Genomic DNA, 13994 nt, shown 5'->3' with positions numbered 1-13994 from the left:
CCTGAGCTGTGGGTAGATTGGGACGCTTCGACATGAACAGAGGCACTTCTCAAAGTGAAGGGAAGTGACACCTGATCGTTATTCTACACTCTCTCCAAATCAGGCAGTACAGTACTCAAATCAGCTCTTTTGAGAGGTTCAGTGTCTGTTGGCTTGTTGTTCCAACATCTTGATTGAGCCAATTGAGCTTCCTTTAACCAATGAGTGTATTGTGGCATTCCGAGACCAAATCAAATCACATCATTGTTAGCAGAGAATGTTCAGTGTGCTGGCTCTGAGGGTCTTAAGGAGCAAAGCTCTTTCCTCTCTCCTCCCCCTTCCCTCCTTTTCTCGCTCCCTCTCTTCCAGGCAGAGGATATCCTGCGTAGGGAGCTGGAGAAGGAGTCCCCTAGTCTGTACTGCTTGCTGGGGGACGTGCTGCGGGACCACCAATACTACAACCAGGCCTGGGAGCTGTCGAACCATCGCAGCGCATGCGCCATGCGCTCCAAGGCCTTGCTGTACCTCCGGGCCAAGGACTTCCAGCAGTGTGTGGAGTGCTTCGAGAAGTCACTCCGCATTACCACCATGCAGGTAAACTAACCTCTGATATGGGTAGGATATTTGAACAATTATTTGAGTCTCTGAAGTGGATTATTGTCATGTCAGGCCTACTCATAGGGTAAAACTCAACTACCTAACCTGCTGGTAACCTCCCTACAAGTGATATTTCTGAATTTTTTTTAACGAATAGATGGATTCAATCAATCATTCAATAGCACTTTAGAGAGTAGGTTGGCACCGTAAAGAGAAGAAATAAGGAGTCAGTTTCACCCAGGCCATAGCGGAACAGAGGAAAGGGAAATCATTTCCTGTTTTCCTTCACTCTTCTGCCCTTTGTCCATATTTAATTCAGCAGGTCAGCCAGCAATAGGATGTTTTAATTTAGTTTGTTTTGCTATAATGACATTCCCCCCTCCATTTTTCAAGGAGTTGTTGAAGTTTTGCCAAGGAGATATGAGAGCCCTTATAACCGATCACTCTGGCCATTCTTTGGAGAATGAAGATAAACAGAATATACTGTACATGCCAGTCTCCCACCTCCCTTTGATATGAGCAATAAGATGTTGTTGTGGTGAGAGGGGAAAGACACTCGAGTGTGGCTCAGATATCAGAGCTGGGGGGAAAAGAGGGTGCGAGAGCGAGAGAAAAAGAAAGTGGGGAGAGAAAGGGAAGTAGACGGGGAAGAGGGAAAGAGTCCGGGGGACTGACACCACAGCTGATTTGCATAGATGGGTCCTGCCCGTTAGTTGCAGAGCGGGGCCTGCCGCTCCCCCCAAACTATCCACATACATGCACAGGAGGGACGCAACATGAGCCAACATGGCGTTTGCTCTTCTTTTTTTCCCCACACCTCCTGTACATACTATATTACTACAACTCCTTCCTCCCAATGTCAGGCCTTACATCACCACATTCAGTGCCTTCAGAAAGTATTCATACCCCTTGACTTATTCCACACTTTGTTGTTACAGCCTGAATAAAAAAAATTGATTCAATATATTTTTTCCTCTACACATACTGCCCTATAGTGACAGTGAAAACATGTTTTTAGAAATGTTGGCAAATGTATTGAAAATGAACTGTAAAAATATCTAATTTACATAAGTATTCACTCCAATGACTCAATACTTTGTAGGAGCCCCTTTGGCAGCGATTACAGCTATGAGTCTTTCTGGGTAAGTCTCTAAGAGCTTTCCACACCTGGAGTGTACAACATTTGCCCATTATTATTTTTTTAATTCTTCAAGCTCTGCTGAAAGAAGAATTATTCTCCCAGTGTCTGGTGGAAAGCAGACAGAACCAGGTTTTCCTCTAGGATTTTGCCTTTGCTTAGCTCAATTCCGTTTCTTTTTCATCCTGAAAAACTTCCCACTATGCTTGCAAATATGGAGAGTGGTACTCAGTAATATGTTGTATTGGATTTGCCCCAAACATAACACTTTGTATTCAGGACAAAAAGTTACTTGCTTTACCACAGTTTTTGCAGTATTACTTTAGTGCCTTGTTGCAAACAGGGTGCATGTTTTGGAATATTTTTATTCTGTGTAATAGTCCTTCTTTTCCCTCTGTCAATTAGGTTAGTATTGTGGAGTAACTACAATGTTGTTGATCCATCCTCAGTTTTCTCCTGTCACAGCCATTAAACTCTGTAACTGTTTTAAAGTCACTATTGGCCTCATGGTGAAATCCCTGAGCAGTTTCCTCCTCTCCGGCAACTGAGTTAGGATGGACGCCTGTATCCTTGTAGTGACTGGGTATATTGATACACCATCCAAAGTGTAATTATTAACTTGACCATGCTCAAAGGGATATTCAATGTATGTTTTCTTTTTTTTTCACCATCTACCAATAGGTGCCCTTTGTGAAGCATTGGGAAATCTCCCTGGTCTTTGTTGTTGAATCTATGTTTGAAATTCTTGACTTTACAGTTAATTGTATGTGTGGGGTACAGAGATGATGTCATTTAAAAAAAATCATGTTAAACACTATTATTGCACACAGAGTCCATGTAACTTATTATGTGAGTTGTTAATCATATTTTTCCCTCCTGAATTTATTTAGGCTTGCCATAACAAACGGATTGAATACTTATTGACTCAAGACGTTTCAGCTTTTCATTTTTTATTCATTTGTAAACATTTCGAAAAAATATAATTCCACTTTGACATTATGGGGTATTGTGTGTAGGCCATTGATTAACAAAAAAAATCTACATTTAATCAATTTTAAATTCAGGCTGTAACACAACAAAATGTGGAAGAAGTGAAGGGGTGTGAACACTTTCTGATGGCACTGTATAGGAAGACAGAGTCGATCACATGAATGCGCAGTGGGACCATTGCAATACCATTCCTCTCTCATTTTGTCACTCCCTCTACCACCCTCCCCCCACTCTCTTTTTCCATTACTCTCACAAATGCGCACACATTCCCACACACAAACACATTCCCGCACAAACACACTCAGACAAACTGAGAACACGCCCTTACCATAGCCCCAGTTATAACACTCTTGTCCTCCAGCAGTGTTTCCAATCCAACTTAATGACCCATACGGCACCTGTGTGCCCAATGCATCGGGAGGGAATGTACTCCTGGAGCACTCGGCAGAACCGATTTCTGCTCTGAGCGAGTTAGTCTTCTGCCACGGCATCTGAACAACCCTGTGTGTAAACTCTGTTTTTCTCCCTCCCTCTCTTTTTCCTCCTTTAGAACGCAGAGGCGTGGAACAACCGTGGAGCAACCTCTCCGCGGCCTACATCCGCCTGAGACAGAAGTGAGTACTGTACAGTCGCACCCCCTGGGCCATTAACCTGTCAATGATTGAACAGAGTTAGGACTCTGGAAGATCTAGAATTCAGTCATACGTACCATCAACGAGGGACTGGCTCAATGTTCGAACGTCTCCTGGTTTTGAATTTAGGGTCCCTCAGTGTAGTCGAGAGCCTCCTCTCCCCAGCTCACAAACAATTGACTGGACTGGAGGTTCGCTTTAGGGTGAGGAATTATATTATTGAGCCAACTGGTCTTGGTGGCTCTCACTGATACTTGGTCACTCACCCGCCCATCCATCCACCCCCCTGGTGCCGGTTGACACAAGGCCAGAACAAAGACAGAGGAATCAAACGTTGATGTGATCAGCCCTGATATCCCGGAGTTTCCCAAGCCGCTACCCGTACTGATCAAGGACATGTCACTCTCACAGAGACAGCGAGAGAGGGAATCGCACTGTCAGCCGGCAGGCCTCCATTCAGCCTGACCGTATTGATTTTTGGCTGGAGAGGGGTATCAAAGAGTGGGGGTTGAGACGAGATGTCTGTGGAAGGACATTACAACACTTATCAAACAACATCGCCAGCCTGCATAACCCCACAGATAGCACTAATTTACACACCAATGAAACAGATGGATGTTTACAAGGCTTTTTTTTCTCACCCCACTCCAACTCCTCTGGTCATTAGTTTGGTCTCGTAACTGACTTCAATGCGTTTTCAATTACTTCCCGAAACTCACCGGGCAGTAGTAATGGGAAAGATAACATCGCAGCGCCCTCCTGATTTTACCACAGGACCTAGGTACACCCCTGCTGACCCTGACGAGGGCATCAGACAGATTTGTTAGGCTTAAGTCAATTAGAACATTCTCACCCCTGCAAGATGGGCAGGTTCGCATATTTCCCCTGAAAACCACAAGCTCTTGCTGGCAGGACTCTCTGTTTGGGAAGTAGTACTTGCCACTGTTTCTTTCTTGGGAAACTTTCCCCCCTCAGCCCCTGTTCAAATCAGGTCTGTGCTTTCAGGCCTGAAATTAAAAAGTGTGGAGACTTCTACCTGGTTAGCGCTTGGGCTAATTCAGCCGAAGCCTTCTCTGTTGAAGAGGCTGGAGCCTGTGGTGTATATGTGAGTGCAGGTGGATCAGAGGGAGAGAATCAGGGCGGTTGTGACAGCCCGGCGCTAACTATGTAGCCTGCGTCTCACTGAGGTGTCAGACACAGAGGGCAAGCAGCCATGTCAGTCATGCTTGGCTATGCTCCACCTCTGGACATCTGCTGAAGTTACAGAGATACTGGCACCTCACCTGAAATAGTGACTAATTACTGAACTGTAGAAATGACGGGTAGGACCGAATCCAAACTTAAAGTAATAGTGCGAGATATTTTGATAATTATATTGAAGGTAGTTTCGTGAGCCAGTGCTAACTAGCTTACCGGTAGACTTCCAGTCATTGCGCTAACGCTGGTTAGCATTGGCTCATGAAACTACCTTCAACTCCCTTCAAACTGTACATAGACATAATGGTATCCATGAGCTCATCTGACTCTGGGTAAGTAGAGAAAGGGCTTGTTTGCCAGAATCTTGCACTATCCCTTTAAGTAACTCAAATTGGTACAAATCTCCCATTGACCGTAATGCATGATTTACTCAAGTCTGTGTGCATCTCAACTTAATATTAATTCCATACGACTTTGTAAGCTGCCCCTGAAAAAATCATAAGCACCAGGCATGTAAAAACACTTTATGTGACACCACTAATTCCAGGGCCTGTCTGTTCCACTGTCTGTCAGGACCAAGGCGTGCTCTGAAGTGTAACTACGAACACTGGCAGACCTGGGAGAACTTCATCGCCGTCTGCACCGGCGTTGCAGAGTTTGCAGAGGCCATCAAGGCCTACCACCGCCTTATGGACAAATTCAAGGATGTACAGGTAACGACAGTGCCCACGGGCACAGATCTAGGATCAGTTATCCTGAAATCACAGCCTAAACCATTTAGGAGGAAATGCTAAACGGATCTTAGATCAGTGTCAAGGGGCAACTTCATCCTACTTGGTTTAGGAGTCTAGGAGCGGTACGTATAAAGCAACCTAGAATTTGAACATGCTGGACCCAATATGCCACCAGGAGCGTGCCTATAATGGCACAGTGATATCCTATTCTTCAAGGAGTTGTGGCTGGACGAGGACCTGGTTAATATAAATCTAGCTGTTTTTTCTATGCATTGCAGGACAGGCCGGCAACATCTCATAAACTCAAGGGCGGGGATGTATGTCTCTTTGTTAACAACAGCTGGGGCACGATTTCTAATATTAAGGAAGTCTCGAGGTTCTGCTCACCTGAGTTAGAATACATCATGATAAACTGTAGACCATACTATTTACCAAGAGAGTTTTCATCCATTTTTCGTAAAACCGAGCTCTATAGGGCCATAAGCCAACAAGAAAATATTCATCCAGAGGCAGTGTCCGGTGATTTTAATGCAGGAAAACTGAAATCCGTTTTACCTCATTTCTACCAACGTCTCACCTGTGCAACTAGAGGGGTCACCTTTACGGCACATACAGAGACACATACAAAGCTCTCCCTCGTCCTCCATTTGGAAAATCAGACCATAACGCTATCCTTCTGATTCCTGCTTACAAGCAAAAACTCAAACAGGAAGTAACAGTGACCCACTCGATTTGGAAGTGGTCTGGTGAAGCGGATGCTAAGCTACAGGAGTGTTTTGCTAGAGCACACTAGAATACGTTTTGGGATTCATCCAATGACATTGAGAAAAGAGTTTACCACATCAGTCACCTGCTTCATTAATAAATGCATCGACAATGTTGCCCCCACAGTTACCGTACATACATATCCCTACCAGAGGCCATGGATTACAGGCAACATCCGCACTGAGGTAAAGGCTAGATCTGCCTCTTTCAACGAGCGGGACACTAACCCAGTCGCTTATAAGAAATCCTGCTACGCCACTTCTCAAACTCATTCCACGGAGGGTCGAGTGTCTGCAGGTTTTCTCTCCTCACTTATACTCGATTGATGAATTAAGGTCACAGATTAGTAAAGAACTTCCCTCACCTGGTTGTCTAGGTCTTAAACAAAACCCGAAGACACTAGCCCCTCCATAGAATGAGTTTGACAACCCTGCGCTACGCTCTCTGACGACCCATCAAGCAGGCAAAGCATCAATATAGGACTAAGATCAAATCCTACTACGCCAGCTTTGGCGCTCGTCGTATGTGGCAGGGCTTGCAAAATATCACGGATTACAGAGGGAAACCCAGCCACAAGCTGCCCAGTGACACGACGAGCTAAATGCCTTCTATGCTTGCTTCAAGGCAAGCGACACTGACCCATGCGTGAGAGCACCAACTGTTCCACACACGTGTGATCACGCTCTCCGTAGCCGATGTTAGTAAGACCTTTAAACAGGTTAACATTCACAAGACCGCAGGGACAGATGGATTACCAGGATGCGTACCCAGAGCATGCGCTGACCAGCTGGCAAGTGTCTTCACTGACATTTTCAACCTTTCCCAGATCACATAGTTCCTGTGCCCAAGAAAGATAACCTGTCTAAATGACTATCGCCCCGTAACACTCACATCTGTAGCCATGAAATTCTTTGAAAGGCTGGTCATGGCTCACATCAACACCATCGTCCCAGACACCCTGGACCCTCTCCAATTCGCATAACGCCAAACAAATCCACACCTACTTGAGAATGCTGTTCATTGACTGCAGTTCAACATTCAACACCATAGTGCCCTTGGAGCTCGTCACTAAGCTAAGGTCTCTGGAACTGAACACCTCCCTCTGCAACTGGATCCTGGACTTCCTGACAGGGCCTCTCAGAGGTGCGTGCTTAGTCCCCTCCTGTACTCCCTGTTCACCCATGACTGTGTGGCTGCGCACACATTAAGATTGCCGACGACACAATGGTGGTAGGCCTGATCACCGACAACGATGAGACAGCCTATAGGGAGAAGGCACACTGCCAGGATAGCAACCTCTCCTTCGACAACAGTGAGACAAAGGAGCTGATCCTGGACTACAGGAATTGGAGGGCTGAGCACACCACCATTCACATCGAGGCTGTAGTGGATCGGGTCGAGAGCTTCAAGTTCTTCGGTGTCAATATCACTAAGGATCTATCATGGCCCAAACACACCAACACAGTCGTGAAGAGGCCATGACAGTGCCTCTTCCCCCTCAGCAGGCGGAAGAGCTGGCATGGGCCTTCAGATGCTCAAAAAGTCTACAGCTGCAAAAGGGAGAGCATCTTGACTGGCTGCATCACCACTGTGTTTGGGAACTGCTTGGCATCCGCCCTCAAGGCACTACAGAGGGTAGTGCATACGGCTCAGTACATCATCCAGGACCTCTATACCAGGCGGTGGCCCAAAAAATGTATCCAGCCACAAACTGTTCTCTCTGCTACCGCACAGCAAGTCGTACCAATGCACCAAGTCTGGAAGCAACAGGACCCTGAACTGCGTTTACCCTCAAGCCATAAGACTTCTAAACAAGACTGCTAAATAGCTCATAAAATGGCAACCACGGCTACCCACATTGACCTTTTTTGTACTAACTCTCTTGCGCTGACTATGCACACACACTGGACTCTACCCACACGCTCACACATACTTACACTGATGCACCAATACACACACACACACACTACATACGCCAACACACACATAACATGCACACACACAATTTCACACTACATACACTGCTGCTAGTCACTTTACCCCTACCTACATAGCTACCTCAATTACCTTGTACCCCTGCACATCAACTCGGTACTGGTATTCTCTTTGTATAGCGTTGTTATTTTCTACTCCCTATATATAGCCATGTTGTTTTCTACTCCCTATATATATATATATATATATATATATATATAGCATTGTTATTTTTACTCTATTTATATTCGTTATTCTCTGTCAACTCTGCGTTGGAAAAGGACCTGTAAGTAAGCATTTCACTGTTAGTCTACACCTGTTGTCTACGAAGCATGTGACATAAACTTTTATTTGATTTCACCATACACCTCATCTGCTTGTTCTACCGTGCTGCCCCTCTAATAATGCGTGTTTAACAGTAGCCGTGCAGGTCTTCCGGAGGAGGAGGAGCGACGGAGAAGTCTCAGCCGTGTCATTTGGGATTCAGCCTCCATATTTTACACGGCACAGAAGGGTGCACCTCCTCTCTCCCCTTCTTAGCACCATCACAAAACCCAGGGCCACCCAGAGAATGAACCCAGGGGAATGAAAATTATGAGGGAGGTTGTAATCTGTTTGAGAAAAGCCACTGCCACCTGCTACCACATTCTTTAATACTGAAATCACTTGGGTCAGGGAGCTCGATCAATCAGAGACCTGAACCTTCTAGACCTCCATGACAACACACCACTTGAACACCAGTTTCTTATTTTGCTGAGGCTCTCATCATCACGATGTCTAATGGAATGTCAGGTGTCGATATTGAAATGGGATCCATAGGACCCTGCTCACATTCTCTGAAGATGTCCCTGCAAAATATCCGCGCCAATATTTATACCCTGCCTGCTAGGCTTATCAAGGACTTTCATTTGGTTTCATTTTCAAAAATGTACATGTAAAATCAGTGAATCGTCGCTCGCTAATTAGAAATCCACCAACGCATACTAAATAGAAACTTTACCGGGCGACTTCGAATAAACAAGTCCTAACATCGCCACTGAGCAGAACGGCAATATAAGTCCTCTGCCCCGGACTACATATGGTCTGCCTTCAGAGCAATTAACTTTAAAGATGTTTCAGTCTGAATGTGAATGCTCTAAATAACAAACAGATCTTTAGATGTCTTGAGATTGGGGCTGGGTGCTCCTGGGTGCACAGTCATAATACCCAGCCCTTGCTTCGTCTTGCACCGCCACTGTAGTGCCACTTAACATTCACAGCCATGTTTGGAGCTGTTTCATTGCCTTTCCTAATTAGCTTGGCAAAGTCAGTAGGGGTTTGCTCAAAAAGTGTTATTTTACTTTCCTTTCCTGCCCGCTCTCCCTCTTTTACTCTTCTTTCGCTCAATGGATTCATTTATGCTTGGCAAGATGCTAGTGCCTCATAAATTAGGGTCGGAGATGTAAAAGCACACAAGTTGAAAAGGTCACAAGCAGCCACCCGCTGTTGAGAAGGATATGTCCCAGTAATTGGGATCTAGATTTACATTCTTTAACTGTTTTCCCACAGTCTTCATTCTCTTTATTTTTCCTTCTGCCCTTTACTCTCTGGGTTGCGTAAGGAGGATGGGTCAGTTCCTAAGGCCCCAGCTTATTTGGCTTTTGAGCATCAAATTAAAATGTGTTCCCATCCGGTTTATGAGTGCTTAATGTGGTTGTCTGATACCCCAGCCCCTCTCCACTCACACAATGTGCATAGTTTGGTGGGGCTATTTGAGTTTCTGACATTGTAAAGTCCCCACCCATCTCTTCTACCCCCCCCCCCCCCCCTTCCCGTGCCGTGCCCCTCCTCCACCAATCCCTTCCTCTACTCAGCACTGTTTCATTTAAAAGCACTCGTATTTGAAGAGTAGGCTATATTCGGCACCCTATTTTTAGGCATGCCTGACTCGCGTCATTGAATTGTATTTTGAATTGTTTGAAGAGAGGCGACAGTTAACGTCATACCTCCTAACCCACTTCATTAAATCTATTCTTGGAAGTGCTTGTTTGTCACCAACGTCTTTTCCTTTCCCCCCCTTCACTTGTTCTGACCTTATATTTTGTTTATTTTCTTCCATTTTGTTTGCTTCCTGTGACTGTTTTTCGTGTATACAGGACTGTATGTCTGAGTGGGAGGGAGTATTTTACAACTGTACTATGGCCCATGTACTATGGGCCATGACCAGGGCTCTGCATTTTATTAAATGCATTGGTAGCACTCGTGCTCCCAACTTTAAAAAGTTAGGAGCGCAACATAACATTTGGAGCACCAGGAAGTAGTATTATTTTGAAATTGATTGGTATATAGCATGTATATTGGGCCTTTTATGAATTCTATCTACTTGTGAAGCACATGTTGTGCCCTTAAAAACTAATATGTAGCACTGTGTTTATTATGAAAGCTACGGTGTTGATATCGGTCATTGAGATAAAAAGTAATTGGTGGAATATTAGGTTTCTACATTGTGTAAAAGCACTACCTATTGAGATTCATTACATTTGATCCCTAAAAAAGAAACGCTATTCATTTTAAACCAAAGGTTTGTAAAGTACATTTGGACGTTTGACATTCTGAAACAATGGACTTTGACGTCAGTGGGGCAAACAGGCAAGCAACTGCATGATATTTCTATACCAGAGGTCATAGAAATAACCAGGAACAACGGATGAATATTTTTAATATAATCGATAGCCCATTGGCTAATACCAGAATTAAGATGGACCTGCCTATTCATTAATATAGGCATCTGAAATAAAAAAAATAAATGTATTCAGCATCCACATGTGATTGGCCTATGATTAATGGCTTGCGCTTCACATTTGCAACATTGATCATGCAATGCATGCATGCACAGTCGGGAACTAAATTGGTGGCTATAACCTTATTGCGTAATAAGCAGTTGAAAAATGTATCAAATTAATTTACTGGAACATGACAGCCAGCCAAATGTTGGCTACCTCATTTGAACTACTTAGTGCTACTTATAGATTTATTGAAATGACCGTAGTAGTAATTGAAAGGTGGCTATGGTGCTGAAAATGTGGAGACGAGGGCGCACAACTCTATTACAAGCGGCGTCTAGCTAAAACAGGAGAATGGCGCATTTCCATGTTCACCAGCGTTGCACCGTTTCTGTAATCGACATAACTGCATATACCTATTCATTACGGTAGCTAGCTAGATAAAATAGCCAGTGCTTTGTTAACTTTATTAGCAGTAGGCCTACATTTTGAGAGGTGGAAAATTTGAGCACCGTAGCCCCGGTGCCCAGTGGTCCCATCCTGGTCTACCAACTCCTCTCTCTGCCTTGTTCATGCGCTGTGCTGTCCCTCCAATAATGGCTTGAATAATGGCCTAGTCCGAGGAGTTTTCTAGATAGACCATTTTCTCTAGGGCACTCGGGTACAGCGAGGCTTAATCATTACCACAATTATCTGTGTGATTTATTTATTTTTTCCCCGTTGCTCACAAAATAAAATGTCACGTTGCACAGCAAAATATTTAGGAGCATATGCGACCAAAATGGTTGCGCTTTCGAGCCATGGCTATGATGTATTCCTCTTCTATGGAATGTAGAGGATAATCAACTCTAGAGTTGCTTGAGTGACTTACGAGGACCTCTGTCACATGCGCTCTGTATTTTCCTTATCCACTGGGTCCTAGTGAGAAATGATGTGTTAAGTTAAACCAGCCGTCTATGAACACACACTCACGCATTCCTTTAAGACAGAGAAAATAATTAACGTTTTTTTCTTTCCCTTGTTCTAAATCTAGGAAGTCTAATTCAAAATGGATCAAATCTCACTTTACTGTGCTCTCGTTACTCCAGCGTACATCAACCCTTGACTCCGTTTTCACATCTCGCTTACTCCCCGTTGGAGGATATTACTTTCCTCTTAATTTCACGCTATGACAGGATACAGAACGAATCTGGGAGAGCGATCCATTCAATTTCCCCCATTTAACTTGTCACTTTTTTTCTGCATTGACCACATAGAGAAACCATCACAAAAGTCCCATTTAGGGATTTCATTTGTTACACATTTTTCATCGCAATCGACAGTCAGATGAATCCTGTCTGAGACCTTCCAGGCAAAAATGAGCTTCAGACGCTGAGGTGTCCCAGTGGCAGAAGAGAGCTGTCAATCAACATTAACACTAATTTACCCAGCACCGCCCCTCTTGATTTCCCTCCAACACACAGACTCCCACCAACGACTGTGCCAGTATGGCAGCTAACTGATAAGTCAGACCAGCCCCTTCTCAGAGCCAGTAGGCAGAGGGAAACCTTGTTTATGGGTGTTAGCAGGCCTTTCACAGCTTTCTACTGTGACATATGTATTGTACCCTGCCTCTCACTGCATTATCTCACATACACACTGATAGATGTGTATTTTTTTTTTTTATAGCAAATATGGAAAAAGAGGATCTCCCTCTGGCCCACAGACATACAGTGGCAAGAAAAGTATGTGAACTCTGGAATTACCTAGAGTTCTGCATGAATTGGTCATCAAATTTGATCTGATCTTCATTTAAGTCACAACAATAGACAAACATAGTGTGCTTAAACTAATAACACACAAATTATTGTATTTTTCTTGTCTATATTGAATACATCATTTAAACATTCAGTGTAGGTTAGAAAAAGTATGTGAACCCCTAGGCTAATGACTTCTCCAAAAGATAATTGGAGTCAGGAGTCAGCTAACCTGGAGTCCAATCAATGAGACGAGATTGGAGATGTTGGTTAGAGCTGCCTTGCCAAATAAAAAACACTCACAAAATTTGAGTTTTCTATTCACAAGAAGCATTGCCTGAACCATGCCTCGAACAAAAGAGATCTCAGAAGACCTAAGATTAAGAATTGTTGTCACGTTCCTGACCTGTTTTCTCTTGTTTTGTATGTGTTTATTGGTCAGGGCGTGAGCTGGGTGGGCATTTCTATGTGTTGTGTTTCTATGTTGGGTTAAAGGGTTAATTGACCTTGTATGGCTCTCAATCAGAGACAGGTGTTTTCGTTTTCCTCTGATTGAGAGACATACATAGGGAGGTTGTTTCTCACTGTTTGTTTGTGGGGGATTGTCGTCCGTGTCTGTACCATACGGGACTGTTTGGCTGTTCATTCGTTTGATGTAGTCTGTTCCTGTCCGTGAGTTCTACGTGTAGTTATGTAAGTTCATGTTCAGGTTTCGTCTACGTCGTTTTCTTATTTTGTAATTTTCCAAGTGTTTTCGTCTTTGTCTTTCAATAAATGACATTATGTCATCATACCTTGCTGCGTATTGGTCCACCGATCCTTCTCTCCTCTCCTCGTCCGAGGAAGAGGAGGACGACAGCCGTTACAATTGTTGACTTGCATAAAGCTGGAAACGGTTACAAAAGTATCTCTAAAAGCCTTAATGTTCATCAGTCCACGGTAAGACAAATTGTCTATAAATTGAGAAAGTTCAGCACTGTTGCTACTCTCCCTAGGAGTGGCCATCCTGCGAAGATGACTGCAAGAGCACAGCGCAGAATGCTCAATGAGGTTAAGAAGAATCCTAGAGTGTCAGCTAAAGACTTAGAGAAATCTCTGAAACATGCTAACATCTCTGTTGACGAGTCTACGATAAGTAAAACACTAAACAAGAATGGTGTTAATGGGAGGACACCATGGAAGAAGCCACTGCTGTCCAAAAAAAAACATTGCTGCAAGTCTGACGTTTGCAAAAGTGCACCTGGATTTTCCACAGTGCTACTGTCAAAATATTCTGTAGACAGATGAAACTACAGTTGAGTTGTTTGGAAGGAACACAACACTGTGTGTGGAGGAAAAAAGGCACAGCACACCAACATCAAAACCGCATCCCAACTGTAAAGTATGGTGGCGGGAGCATCATGGTTTGGGGCTGCTTTGCTGCATCAGGGCCTGGACAGCTTGCTATCATCGACGGGAAAATGATTTCCCAAGTTTACCAAGACATTTTT

At 44.1% G+C, this 13994-nt stretch overlaps 1 pseudogene; it reads left to right on the top strand.

Moving 5' to 3' along the window:
- Positions 1-13994, top strand: part of LOC129855806 (tetratricopeptide repeat protein 27-like) — a 148362-nt pseudogene that overhangs the window by 115291 nt on the left and 19077 nt on the right.

This window comes from Salvelinus fontinalis, chromosome 1, assembly GCF_029448725.1.
Source record: "Salvelinus fontinalis isolate EN_2023a chromosome 1, ASM2944872v1, whole genome shotgun sequence".
Classification (NCBI taxonomy): domain Eukaryota; kingdom Metazoa; phylum Chordata; class Actinopteri; order Salmoniformes; family Salmonidae; genus Salvelinus; species Salvelinus fontinalis.
Note: the sequence above shows the minus strand (reverse complement) of the source record. Positions and strands in the feature narration are given on the sequence as shown.